Source organism: Piliocolobus tephrosceles, chromosome 15 (genome assembly GCF_002776525.5).
Source record: "Piliocolobus tephrosceles isolate RC106 chromosome 15, ASM277652v3, whole genome shotgun sequence".
Classification (NCBI taxonomy): domain Eukaryota; kingdom Metazoa; phylum Chordata; class Mammalia; order Primates; family Cercopithecidae; genus Piliocolobus; species Piliocolobus tephrosceles.
This window is the reverse complement of record NC_045448.1, coordinates 38147018-38158354: the sequence shown is the minus strand read 5'-3', so window position 1 is coordinate 38158354 and position 11337 is coordinate 38147018.

Here is an 11337-nt window from a genome sequence, read left to right as displayed (position 1 = left end):
TATTTTTTTTTTTTTTTTTTTTTTTTTTTTTTTTTTGACAGAGTCTCGCTCTGTCGCCCAGGCTGGAGTGCAGTGGTGCGATCTTGGCTCACTGCAAGCTCCACCTCCTGGGTTCACGCCATTCTCCTGCCTCAACCTCCCGAGTAGCTGGGACTACAGGAACCCGCCACCATGCCCTGCTAATTTTTTTTGTATTTTTAGTAGAGAAGGGGTTTCACCATGTTAGCCAGGATGGTCTCAATCTCCTGACCGCGGGATCCGCCCGCCTCAGCTTCCCAAAGTGCTGGGATTACAGGCGGGAGTCACTGCGCCCGGCCAACGTCTATTTAGCCAATATTTATTAGGCACCAAATATGTGTCAGGGACTTTAAACTTTAGAAAGAGCTATTCTCATAAGTGTCTTAAAAAGAATCTGTAGTTTCCTGTTCTCTACATGGTTCCCAACACATATACTGTGGCTCACTGACATTGCCCTGGATACAGTGACCCCTCTTTGAGGGCAGTTGAGGTCAGGAACTTTAGAAAGCTCCCGAGTGTTGTTTCTTATCCCAGGAATTCGTGGGTGTGGAAGACAGGCCTTGAGGAGGCTTTTCCCATCAGCTCCCCACTGTATTTCTGGAAATTCCATATGAAACCCCATGGTACCTATAGCTATTTCTGAAAATCAGTGTTCTTAGTGAAAATAGAATTAATTTTAAAAAATGGTTACAAAGACATTTTTTCTGATTGCAATGTTCTCACCAATGATATTCTTTGTTATATATTCTCAACCAAAGAAATCTGGAAAAAAGAGAGAAGCATAAACTAAGGGATTAAAATCATCTACAATTCCATCACGCAGAGAAAACAGGTAAAATGTTGCTATATACATCTCTTAATCTTTCTAGATCTGTTTTTGTTTAACAGCAGTTTTATAGCCTACTTTTTATGTAACAATATATTATGAACATTTTTCCAGGGCATTGCCTTTTCTTCTATAGTATAATTGTAATGGCTGCATAGTATTTCATTGTATGTATGTACCATCATTGATTTCACTAATTGCATATTATTAGACTTTCAGGTTGTTCCCTTTTTTTTTTTCACAAAAATATACTGAGGTAAAAATTATTGTTTCTAACTCTTTATTCCCATTCATTATTTCCTTATAATAATTCCCAGAAGTAGACTTTCTGGGTAAAAAGATAAGCCAAAATTTAAACCTTTTGATATGTACATAGAGAAGCCTCGGGTTTTGAGTAGAAAGGTCTTTGTCCCTAGCACTAACCCAACTGTGTGACCTTGGGCCTAACTACTCCATCTGTTAAATGAGGAGTGTGATCATATGCCCCACTGCATTTCAACAGCTGATTCTGACAAAGTACTGCTGACTATCTGCCCAGCAGCCATTCTTCACTTCATTCCAACAAACCCTGATTTTTTTTTTCAAACATTCACCCCTTCCCCATTGCAGTCTTTGTACTTCCAGATTAGGCCTAAATTGTCTAAGTATAATCTCATCCCCCTGCTCCAGTGAGAGGTTCAGGAATAGGCATATGGACCAATTAGGTTTAATAAGATTTATGGGGAAGTTTGCTGGGGCTTCTGGAAAATTCTCCGCCTTTAAGAGAGAGCCATAGGAAAAGAGTCTCTCCCTCTGGATGTTGTCAAGCTTGGCCCTATTATTGCAACAGCCATGTTATCCCCAGTCTGAGAATTAAACTGAACACAGATGAGGCAGAGCTGAGAATCCTAAGGAAATGGGATTGGGACTGCTGAATCAGGCAAACTTGAAGCTTCCCCTGCCTCTAAATTTCCAGTTATGAGACCCAATTTTGATGGCATTCACTCTTGGAATCAGTTAACTTTAATTTATAACCCCAGTTCTGATCATCATCTGTTTAATTTTCTTTCTTAATTATAGTAAATATTTTTTTCTCTTATAGGCTTTCCTTTCAACTTCTTGTATCCTCCTTTTTCCCAATTTTGGGGAAAAAAAATGATGCCTCAAGGGAATATTTCAGTGAAAAGGATAGGACTTATGCCAATAGTTCAGAAATGACTAATTTAAATCTGTGGAACTAAGAGAGCCCAACCTAGGCCTTTCAATTTGGTCACAGAATCAGAAGATTTTTCAAGTCAGAAGGAACCTTGATGCTCAGCAAGTCCTAATCCCATTTTGTAGATGAGGAAACTGAGGTTCAGAAAGATATTATGAAAGTGTCAGACAGCTGGGTACTCCCCAGGCAGCATCTTCACAAGACTTACCTGGTACCCCAGTTTGACTCCTGTCATATTTCAGTGGAATATATCACAACTGGTTATTTGAACCCTTTGTTTCCTGGCAAATCAAAGTTCCCCATTTGTAGCAAGAACTTAACAAGTAATGTTCCTATCACCACATTGGAAGTCCAGTCTTCTTTTAGACCTCACTAGTGATTTCTTTCTAGAAGTCCCTAGGGAGAGTCCTCACAAATAATCCAGACTTCTCTCTGCAGTGCCTCTGCTCTTGGTCTACACCCCTTGCTACCTTCTGCTACTTCAATTATTATTTCTTCGTACTCCTTGCTCACAATCCAGGCTGCCGTCAACCACCACCCCGCCCTCCGCCCCCAACTCCATCTCCACTCAGCCAGTGAGCCATGGTCCAGGTTCCTTCTGGCTGTCCCTGGATTGCCACCTACTCATGTTCTTTTCCCTCTCTAGCCTGAAGAAAAACTCTTGTTCCACAGCAGCTGATTCTCCCAGGAGAGCTGGGTCTCTGGTGGGCAAATTGCTGCTCTCTTCCCCAGCAAACTTCTCCCTGGAGCACATGTGTGCTCCGGTGAATAGGTTTGACCAGGGCTGGTTCCAACCCAGCATCACGCTGTCTGGGGGATCACATCTCTTTCCAACATGCAGCCCTGAATCCCAGTCCCCTCTGCTTAGCTGCTTATTCACACAGGATGCTTCTCAGAAACTTCACTTCCAAATTATGGGGTGAAATTCAAGCTGGAATTCTTCATCTATGATGAAATTTTAAAATGGTATTCAAAGCTTTGTGCAAAATAGCATTTTATGGTATGTAAACCTCTAATTTTTATCAGACTCTCGAAGGGGTCTGCTAGAGACCATGGGCCTCTAAAGCTCTTTAAGTTCTAATGTTCTGTGACCCTGTGATTTCACAATACGATTTTGTGGCAAATTTACCAAAAGCGGAAGCGTTCAGTCACCCTCCCAAACTGCTCTATTACATTCCTAAGTGAGTACAAGAATGTATGCAAGAATTTTAGCCTTATATATAATATCTTATTTGCACAGGAGATATTATATTATATTAAGAGAATAAACAAGGATTCAGCATCAAAAGCTTTACCAGCAAGATATTAGTACCCTACCTAGAAGACTATTCTAACCTCAAGTACTATAAATATTAGGAGATCTTTATTTTCGTAGCAGCAAGATCTTGGAAACTGTACTGGTGAAAAAAAGACGGTGCTTAGAACTCCTGCTTCCCTTTTTAGTTGCTCTTTCTGTTCAAGGAGTGGGATGCATGGGAAAGGTGGCCTGGCTCCTTTCTCCTCTGCGTAGCCTGTAGTTCTAGGATTGGCCCCTAGACGGCGATCTTGTGTTATCGAGGGGCATAGTAGCTAAATGAAGTGGGAGCCTGAAGTGACTGATGGCTGAAACTGTCAACCGATCAAATGGTAAGAAGTGAATAGAAGTGGTTTTTAACCATAGTTGCAAGATGAAATTGGAAAGTAACACAAAATCTTCCTATATTACTTAGAAGGAAATTAGGGAACACTTAGAGTTAGTCTGTGTGTTGACAACATTATTTAAGTGTGATATTTAGAGGAACCTGTCAATTAAAAATTTTTTAAAATTATGGTAAAATACATATAACATAAAGTTTGCCACGTTAACCATTTTACAAACGTGCAGTTTTTAAACCAAGTGCAAAATCGGTAGTGTTAAATGCATTCACATTGTTGTGCAACCAATCTCCAGAACTCTTTCCATCTTGCAAAGGTGGAATTCTGCATCCATTAAACAGCAACTTTCCATTCCCTCCTCTCCCAGCCCCTGGAAAAAGTATTCTATTTTCCATCTCTATGAATTTGAGTGCCTCAGAGAAGTGGAAAAAAGTACTTGTCTTTGTGTCACTGGCTTATTTCACTTAGTATAATATTCCCAAGTGGGACCTGCCAATTTTCATTACAAAATTATTTTTTAATTTGTACAGAAAAACTGACAATTAATAAAAACCATGTGATTGGACCATTGTCTCATGCTCACAGCTTCACTGGCAAATGCACTCATTCAAACCACTAAAAGTGAAAACCTCCATCCACAAGACCCACCAGGAGGTCTCATAAAGTTCTATTAAACATGCAAACTCACGAGACTGCCAAGGCCCACTCTGGACAGCAGTTGACCCAGAAGATTCATAGGCCAGGAGGCAGAGCATGTCAGTAGGGCACATCCAGCCTTCCTCTTCTACGGGACCTCGCAGCAGACCACAAAGCCATCCACACAGTGGGCAGAAGCTATTCTCTTTGGCCCCCATGTGGACTGAGTTGTGAAGAAATGAGACTCACATCAGTGGGATGTGGAGACCACGCTATATCAGAGGCCCTGTATTTCACAACAGCTAATATCTTTTGGAGGAACTCCATGACCATAACTTTCATGGTCTTCTTAAGGTCATGCCAGTTACAAGGGTCACTGCACTTAAGGCAACTCAAAAATATGGCTTCCTCTCTGGTATTTATAAGTTGTCCCTATCCAGATAGGATTTACCAATCAGGGTCCATTTGTACTTTCCTTTATCAGGTTTCCATGGGAACAGATCTAGGAAGTTAGCCAAAAATCAAATGCTCATGTAAAACTGGAAAGGGTCTTGTTAATCCTTTATTCACTGCCCTTCACATGGTTAGATTACAAAGTCTGACAAAGCATCTAGTTAAATAGAAGGGAGTCAGAATGACAAACTGATATGAAGAACTAAATTACACAATGGCATTTGTCATCTCTTATTTGTTACAGCTGCTTTGGTTTTCAAAATGGATGTGACTTTGCACAATGCCTGGCTGCTTCTGGGGAAAAGTTTCCATTTCAAAACTTCATAAGATAATAAATTATATTTTGGGGGTGGATTTAAATACAACTGGAAGAGGGTTTCTCTCCTTTAGGGATAATTTCTATAGAAAATAGTAAACAGAGATTAAGAGAGCGAGGGAAAACAAATCTGGGCTCCAGAAGGAAGCCATTAAGGAAATTGATTGCCAGAGGGCTGGTGATTCAAGATCAAGATGAGAGATATGGTTTGGGGGAGCCCCTTTCTTTATACCTCACCTCTTTGGCTCTCCCTACACCTTCTGCTGAAGTTTGGGATTCTGTAACTAGAGATAAATCTGTTCATTCCACAATGACATGTAAAACTTAATATACAAATACCTTAAGAGAGAATTATTATGTAGTAAGGCCTAAAAGTCTAAGAATGCAGCATCACAAAATGTTTAAGTAGAAAGAAGTCACAGAGCTCACCTAGCAAGCTCTTTATCTTATAATGAAGACACTTGATCTCAAAGAAGGTAAGCAGCATTCCCCAAGCCACACAGACTGGTAGTAATGGAACTATGGTTAGAACTTCAGAGGCCTGACACACAACCCATCCAATATTATATTTTTTTTCCTAAGAGGCAGAAGAGGAAGCATGTGGAAAGGGAAGAGAGGAGTGCTGACTTAGGAAGAAGGCAGCAGGGCAAGAAGGGGGAAGGCATGAGGCATTTCTTCCTGGCAGTGGCTGCTCCCTTGCTGCAGGTTAACTGCCCTTTTTGATGCAAGGCGAGGACTCAACATGGGTTAAAAAGGGCATGGGGCCAGTAATTTGTTAACTCCAATCTTGCTAAAAAGGAGTCTCCTTTTAATTTTCAAAAGAGAAAGTAATTTGCTGCATTAATCATTCTTCAGGGGCTTTAAAACTGCACATAGAAAAACTATGACTTCCTCAGGATACAAAATCAATGTGCAAAAATCACAAGCATTCCTATACACCAACAATAGACAAGCAGAGAGCCAAATCATGAGTGAACTCTCATTCACAATTGCTACAAAGAGAATAAAATACCTAGGAATACAACTTACAAGGGATGTGAGGGACCTCTTCAGCGAGAACTACAAACCACTGCTCAAGGGAATAAGACAGGACCCAAACAAATGGAAAAACATTCCATGCTCATGGATAGGAAGAATCAATATCATGAAAATGGCCAGTAATTTACAGATTCCAGTGCTATTCTTGTCAAGCTACCAATGACTTTCTTCACAGAATTAGAAAAAACTACTTTAACTTTTATATGGAACCAAAAAGGAGCCTGTATAGCCAAGACAATTCTAAGCAAAAAGAATAAAGATGGAAGCATCATGCTACCTGACTTCAAACTATACTACAAGGCTACAGTAACCAAAACAGCATGGTACTGGTACCAAAACAGAGATATAGACCAATGGAACAGAACAGAGACCTCAGAAATAACACCACACATCTACAACCATCTGATATTCAACAAACCTGACAAAAACAAGCAATGGGGAAAGGACTCCCTATTTAATAAATGGTGTTGGGAAAACTGGCTAGCCATGTGCAGAAAACGGAAACTGGACCCCTTCCTTACACCTTACACAAAAATTAATTCAAGATGGTTTAAAGTCTTAAATGTAAAACCCAAAACCATAAAAACCCTAGAGGAAAACCAAGTCAATACCACTCAGGACATAGGCATGGGCAAAGACTTCATGACTAAAATACCAAAAGCAATTGCAACAAAAGCCAAAATTGACAAATGGGATCTAATCAAACTAAAGAGCTTCTGCACAGCAAAAGAAACTATCATCAGAGTGAACAGGCAACCTACAGAATGGGAGAAAGTTTTTGCAATCTATCCATCTTACAAAGGACTAATATCCAGAATCTATAAGGAACTTAAACACATTTACAAGAAAAAAACAACCCCATCAAAAAGTGGGCAAAGGGTATGAACAAACACTCCTCAAAAGAAGACATTTATGTGGCCAACAAACTTATGAAAAAAAGGTCATCATCACTGGTCATTAGAGAAATGCAAATCAAACCCACAGTGAGATACCATCTCATGCCAGTTAGAATGGTGATTATTAGAAAGTCAGGAAACAACAGGTGCTGGTGAGGCTGTGGAGAAGTAGGAATGCTTTTACACTGTTGGTGAGAGTGTTCAGCCATTGTGGAAGACAGTGTGGCAATTCCTCAAGGATCTAGAACCAGAAATACCATTTGACCCAGCAATCCCATGACTGAGTATATACCTAAATATATACCTAAATGATTATAAATCATTCTCCTATAATGACACATGCACATGTATGTTTGTTGCAGCACTATTTACAATAGCAAAGACTTGGAACCAACCCAAATACCCATCAATGACAGACTGGATAAAGAAAATGTGCCACATATATACCATGGAATAATATGCAGCCATAAAAAAGAATGAGTTCATGTTCTTTGCAGAGACATGGATGAAACTGGAAGCCATCATTCTCAGCAAACTAACACAGGAACAGAAAACCAAACACTTCATGTTCTCACCCATAAGTGGGAGTTGAACAATGAGAGCACATGGACACAGGGAGGGGAACATCACACACTGTGGCCAGTCGGGAAGTGGGGGCCAAGGGGAGGGAGAGCATTAGGAAAAAATACCTAATGCATGTGGGGCTTAAAACCTAGATGACGGGTAGATAGGTGCAACAAACCACCATGGCACATGTACACCTATGTAACAAACCTGCACATTCTGTACATGTATCCCAGAGCTTAAAGTAAAAGAAAAGAAAAGAAAAATTGTGACTTCCCAGCACACAGAGGCCCTGGGTTAGGACCTTCACCCACCTGTCCCCACCCACTGGTCTTTTGTAAGGTCAGCATTTGTAGGTGAAATGGCCTAGGTATATTGTCCCTCTACCTCTTCCTCTTTGATTGAAGACAGGAATCACCCTCTATATTATGCATTAAAGATAAATTAAGGCATTTCTGGATCTTCATTTATGATAGAGAGACCACAGTGAGGAGAAATGTGAAAGATGTTTGTAAAGCCACTGTCAGACTGGGAGTAATGAAGAGATGAAGAAGAGGGCTGTAAGAAGTAGCCAGTCCTTGACAGAGGGAAGAGCCAATTTGAGAGATGGAAGAGGAAACTTTGGCCTGGCCCAAAGAAGGTCCTATATGAACAGAGAAGCCAGGTGTCCTGTTGGACTGAACTCACGAACAGGATCTGAAGAGGGCCAGTGAAAGGACCTCCCTTCTCTAGCTGAAGGAACTGAGAGCAAGAACTGCAATCCCTGCTTGAGGAAAGGCTCTGGGAATGAGAAATCAGAGGAGACGTACTGTACCAGGAAGGGCTCGAACAGGGAAGCCATCAGCCCAGCTGAGCACGGCTGACCCTGCACTTGCAACCTGCACAAGTCAGAACGGAGTTCCTGCCCAGAGGAGCCTCGCACACCAGTGAAGGCCCACTAGGACAGGGGGTATTCTTCTTTGTAACCCCAGTCCCTGGAGGTACTAAGCATAGAGTAAGTTATTCAATGTGGCTGAACAAATAGAGCCTGTGTGGAATGCCGCTAATGCCTCAGTATTTTCTCCAACATTTCCAGGGCATTCTTAATTTTGGGACTCATGGCCAATCAATGAACCCTGAATTTTGGTTCAGAAAATGTGCTTTCTCTAGACACTTAAAGAGTTGGGGAAAGTAATAACCATGAGGAGGAAGCATGGGGTCTCTGGAGGTGACAGTCCTCCAGAAAAGGAGTCCTTGAAAAGAACAGGGATCTCTTGCTCTTGTGTGTGTGTGCACTTGCATCTCCCAGGTCCTCTCTGAGGACCCGGTTAGGTTTCTTTTTTTTTTTTTTGGTTGGTGACATCTGGCAGCATTCAGTCTCTCCTCCTAGCTAATGACCCGTTGTCACTAAATTGTCACCAGCTGTGTCTAACTTTAAAAATCTGTGATTAATATGAGAGCTGAATTTTGCTTATTAACCAAACATAGCTTATTAATCATTCACAAGTATATGGTAATGCTTCCAAAGACGTGCCCTGGCAGCTAAGGATGTATGGGCTTCTACAAAGAGATCAACAATAGAACGGGAGAAGTTCTACCGGACGCAAAAGGAAAAGGGCACGGGAGAAAATAAACCTTTGCCTAACTCACCGTTCTGTTTAAACTGCCTTTTAATGCCTAGAAAATAGAAAGGATGGCACAATCCTTTGCAGAAAGGAGGCTATTGATGTTAGAAGAAATCCAGACCCCTGTCAGATTCACCGAAGTTGAAATGAAGGAAAAAATGTTAAGGGCAGCCAGAGAGAAAGGTCGGGTTACACACAAAGGGAAGCCCATCACACTAACAGCATATCTCTTGGCAGAAATTCTCCAAGCCAGAAGAGAGTGGGGGCCAATATTCCACATTCTTAAAGAAAAGAATTTTCAACCCAGAATTTCATATCCAGCCAAACTAAGTTTCATAAGTGAAGGAGAAATGAAATCCTTTACAGATGAGCAAATGCTGAGAGATTTTGTCACCACCAGGCCTGCCCTACAAGAGATCCTGAAGGAAGCACTAAACGTGGAAAGGAACAACCAGTACCAGCCATTGCAAAAACAAGCCAAAATGTAAAGTCCATTAATGCTAGGAAGAAACTGCATCAACTAACAAGCAAAATAACCAGCTAACATCACAATGACAGGATCAAGTTCACACATAACAATATTAACCTTAAATGTAAATGGGCTAAATGGTCCAATTAAAAGACACAGACTGGCAAATTGGTTAAAGAGTCAAGACCCATCAGCTTGCTGTATTCAGGAGACCCATCTCACATGCAGAGACACACATAGGCTCAAAATAAAGGGATGGAGGAAGATCTACCAAGCAAATGGAAAACAAAAAAAGGCAGGGTTTGCAATCCTAGTCTCTGATAAAACAGACTTTAAACCAACAAAGATCAAAAGAGACAAAGAAGGCCATTACATAATGGTAAAGGGATCAATTCAACAAGAAAAGCTAACTATCCTAAATGTATATGCACCTAATACAGGAGCACCCAGATTCATAAAGCAAGTCTTTAGAGACTTACAAAGAGACTTAGACTCCCACACAATAATAAGGGGAGACTTTAACACCCCACTGTCAACATTAGACAGATCAATGAGAGAGAAAGTTAATAAGGATACCCAGGAATTGAACTCAACTCTGCACCAAGTGAACCTAATAGACGTCTACAGAACTCTCCACCCCAAAGCAACAGAACATACATTCTTCTCAGCACCACACCAAAATTGACCACATACATAGTTGGAAGTAAAGCACTCCTCAGCAAATGTCAAAGAACAGAAATTATAACAAACTGTCTCTCAGACCACAGTGCAATCAAACTAGAATTCAGGACTAAGAAACTCAATCAAAACCGCTCAACTACATGGAAACTGAACAACCTGCTCCTGAAAGATTACTGGGTATATAATGAAATGAAGGCAGAAATAAAGCTGTTCTTTGAAACCAATGAGAACAAAGATACAACATACCAGAATCTCTGGGACACATTTAAAGCAGTGTGTAGAGGGAAATGTATAGCACTAAATGCCCACAAGAGAAAGCAGGAAAGATCTAAAATTGACACCCTAACATCACAATTGAAAGAACTAGAGAAGCAAGAGCAAATACATTCAAAAGCTAGCAGAAGGCAAGAAATAACTAAGATCAGAGCAGAACTGAAGGAGATAGAGACACAAAAACCCTCCAAAAAATCAATGAATCCAGGAGCTGGTTTTTTGAAAAGATCAACAAAATTGATAGACTGCTAGAAAGACTAATGAAGAAAAGAGAGAAGAATCAAATGATGCAATAAAAAATGATAAAGAGGATATCACCACCGACCCCAAAGAAATACAAACTACCATCAGAGAATACTATAAACACCTCTACACAAATAAACTAGAAAACCTAGAAGAAATGAATAAATTCCTGGACACATACACTCTCCCAAAACTAAACCAGGAAGAAATTGAATCCCCGAATAGACCAATAGCAGGCTCTGAAATTGAGGCAATAATTAATAGCCTACCCACCAAACAAAGTCCAGGACCAGACAGATTCACAGCCGAATTCTACCAGAGGTACAAAGAGGAGCTGGTACCATTCCTTCTGAAACTATTCCAATCAATAGAAAAAGAGGGAATCCTCCCTAACTTATTTTATGAGGCCAACATCATCCTGATACCAAAGCCTGGCAGAGACACAATCAAAAAAAAAGAATTTTCGACCAATATCCCTGATGAACATCGA